The sequence below is a fragment of the Orycteropus afer genome, unplaced genomic scaffold, assembly GCF_000298275.1.
Source record: "Orycteropus afer afer isolate SDZICR_OR568_19922 unplaced genomic scaffold, OryAfe1.0 scaffold00034, whole genome shotgun sequence".
Classification (NCBI taxonomy): domain Eukaryota; kingdom Metazoa; phylum Chordata; class Mammalia; order Tubulidentata; family Orycteropodidae; genus Orycteropus; species Orycteropus afer.
The window spans coordinates 4,039,633-4,043,571 of NW_006921621.1; positions in this window are offsets into that span (position 1 = coordinate 4,039,633).

Below are 3,939 nucleotides of genomic sequence, written 5' to 3' on the forward strand. Positions count from 1 at the left end.
ATATAGTATTAGTTCATTGTTATGAAGGGTCAAGGAAAGGTTTATATATGGAGGGAAACTTTCTTTGTTGGTTGCCAATGGTGGGAGGGGAGGGGAGGGAATACTGCAAAAAAAAAAAAAAATGCATTGACCCATGTCACTTTTGTTTTCTGTATTTCATTGTACATAAATTGTATTCCAATAAAATGCATTAAAAATAAAATAATAAAAAATAAAAACTTTTTCTGGTTTTCATAACTGTACCATGGTTATATAAGATTATAATATTGCTAGGGGAAGCTTCACAAAAGGTATATAGAGAAACTCTCTGTACTATTTAGACAACTTTTCTGTAAATATAAAATTATTTTGAAATAAAAAGTTTTCAGCATATAGATAGAAAACTACTACTACCCATCTACTGCCGTTGAGTCAATTCCAGCTCACAGTAAACGTGTAGGACAGAATAGAACTGCCCCATTGGGTAATTTCTATAGTAGCAGACTGCCTCATTTTTCTCCCATGGAGCAGCTGGTAGGTTCTAATTACTCACCTTTCTTTGGTTAGTAGCTGAATGCTTTAACCACTGTGCCACCAGAGCTCCTTAGGAACTAAATAAGTAGTGGAAAGCATTAGGTTGATGATCTGGTTTGTTTTTATGTAAAAGGAATTAGCTGGCTCTTCTGGAAAGGTAGAAAGTGGAAAGTGTAAACAAAAAAAAAAAGGGAAAGGTGGAGCTGTAGAATGTAATTCATCCATCCTGAGTAAAAAACAAGAGAACTGAGTTTGATGCAAAAGCCAAATTCTGAACAGAAGAACCCAGAGACTCTTAAATTTTATCTCAAAGAGTGAAACACAGCAACTTCTTTGTTCAAACAAGCCCCATGCTTCCAGGAACAACAACTAATTCAGAAAATATATAGGACAAGCCAATGCCTAGAGAATTAGGTGTCTAGTATCCTTCAGACCTCAGGTTAGCACAGCCTCCCACATTTTTCCCACCCAGCAACTCACAACTGCTTTGACACATACAGTCATTTTGTCTGAGAAGATCATCATGGCCACCTTGTCTGAGAAGTTTATCATTGTACATAGTTGCAAACATATTTTATTCTTACTGGCAGCAAATTCTTCTTATTTGCCAAATTAAATCTTATGGAGAACTACAGTAAGGTAATAAATAAAACCACAAGTAAAACAAAACAAAACAAAACAGAGAAGCCATGAAAAATAATTGAAATATTAAAAATACATTGAGTAATTTATATGCCACACACTGTGCTAAGTCTTTCTCATGGATTATATCAATTAATCCTTGGAATAACCCTATATGATAGGTATTATTAACAGACCCATACTACTCATGAGAAAATTGGAACAGGGAAATACATCTTGCCCACTCTCTCCTGTAAATTTTTAGTTGGGTTTATTGCATGTAATTACGTACAATAAAATCCACACCTTTTAGGAAACAGTTCAATGAATTTTGACATAGGTATTTAAAAAAAAAAAAAAACACCTCACTGCCATTAAGTTGATCTCGACTCATAGCGACCCCTCCTTGGGTTTCTAAGGCAGTATTTCTATGGAAGTAGATTGCCCAATCTTCCTTCCAAGGAATGGCTGGTGGGTTTGAACCGCCAGCCTTCTGGTTACCAGTCAAATGCTTTAGGCACTATACCACCAAAGCTCCCTCACACAGGTATACAGTCATGTAATTACTATTAAAATTTACCTATACATACTACCACCCATCACCTGAAAAAGGTCCTTCACAGTCCTTTTGCAGTCAATCCCTACCAGTTTAGCCTCTGGCAGCCACTGATATTTTCTATTTCTATAGTTTTGCCTTTATAAAAATATTACATAAATTGATATATAGTATGTAGCCTTAGGTGTCTTCTTTCACTTGCATAATGCTTTGAGATTTAAAGCCTGTTGCATTAATCAGTCACTCGTTCCTTTGTATTACTGAGGAATACACTGTATGGATGTACTCAGCAATTGATGGACTGTTGGATTGTTTCCAATCTTAGGCTACTAGAATGATGCTGCTATCAACATTGTTGTACATATATTTCATGAGCATATGTTTTAATTTCTCCTTCCCAAATACCTTAAGGGTGGGATTACTGAGTTTTGTGGCAAGTGTATGTTTAACTTTATAAGAAACTGAAAATTTGTTTTCCAAAGTGGACATACTACTTTGTACTCTTACGAGCAATGTGTGAAATTTCCAGTTGCCCCACATCTTTGTTAACACTTGGAACTCTCAGTCCTTTTAATTGTAACCATTCTAGTAGGTATATACAGACATATCAATTTTAATGTTTTCATTTGCATTTTCCTATGATAATGAGCATATTTTTAGCATATTTTTGTGTGCTTATTGACAATTCATGTGTCTTCTCTAGTAAAGTGTTTGTCTATTTTTTATCAAGTAATATGTGTTCTTCTTATTGAGTTCTGAATGCATTTTTTTTTGTTGTTGCTTTGGTTTTTTGCAGTGTTGCCTCCGTCCCCTCCCACTCCTGGTAACCAACAAAGAATGTTTCCTTCCATATATAAATCTTTCCTTGACATCTTCTTACTCAGTTTTAAGAGTTCTTCGTATAGTCTGGATACAAAACCTTTATTAAATATGTGCTTAGCAAATATTTTCTCTTAGTATATGGCTTGTCTTTTAATTTTCCTAAAAATGTTTTTTAAAAAGCAAAAGTTTTTAATTTTGAAGAAATCTAGCTTTAATGATGTTTTCTTTTATTCTTACTGCTTTTTATGTCCCATCTAAAAAATCTTTTACTAACCGCAAATCACAAAGTTTTTCTCCCATTTGTTCTTACAGGTATTTAAAATTTTTTGCTCTTACATTTAAAAACAGGTTTCCATTTTGAGTTAATTTTTGTGTATAATGTGAAGTAATGGTTAAGGTTCTTTTTACTTTTATTTATTTTTTGTATATGAATATCCAATTATTTCATTTGTTGAGAGAAAAACAACAGAGATAGCCAGGCCTTGTAACCACTTTTGGTATTGCTCAAAACCCAGAAACATTGACATAGGATTGAAGTGAAATTTCCTACCCTCAACCGGCTGCCGTCAAGTCAGGTCTGACTTATAGCAATCCCTCCTTGGGTTTCCAAGGTGATATCACTGTGGAAGTAGATTGCCCAACCTTCCTTCTGGGAAGTGGCTGGTGGGTTTGAACCACCAGCCTTCTGGTTAACAGTCAGATGCCTTAGGCACTAAAATTTCCTACCAGTGACTATGAATCAAAATCAAATTGTTTTATAAACAATAGAATGCTATACTTTGTGTTTTATGCATCCATTTTGAAGACACAGGAAGTGAAATTATCTCCAGCATAAGGACTATGACTAGTTTACTGAAATTTTTAAATATGTGTTGAGTAACGAATCTGTGAATGAGCCTAAGGGCCAGGAAATCTGAATTAAAATCTTGCCTCTGTTTTAAATATGTGTGCTCTTTCTTGATATTTTTTTCATATGTAAAAATATGTTTCTTATATTTTGTACTGAGTTTCTTGAAATTTCCACTATTCCAAAACTACAAACATGTTGCAATTTAACCAACACAGAGAACAAACACTAAGTAATAAATGTACAGTAAAAATATAATAAACCCATCCACATATCCTTATACGGCAACTTTCCCTCTCCAGTCATTGTAAAAACCTTGAGCAAGAAGCATTTTATGCCATGATGGAAAGCATAGCCAGGCCCTCAGACATTTGAGTCCATTTGCTCTTGACTTACATACCATTCTTATTTTTTTCCCCCACTTATATCATGGTGAAAACACACAAAAAGACATTCGCCAACATAACTACTTCTACATTTACAGCTTAGGATCATTGATGACATTTTTCAGGTAGTATAATGCCTAACACACTTGACTGCTAACCAGAAGGCTGGAGGTTCAAACCCACCAGCCACTCCT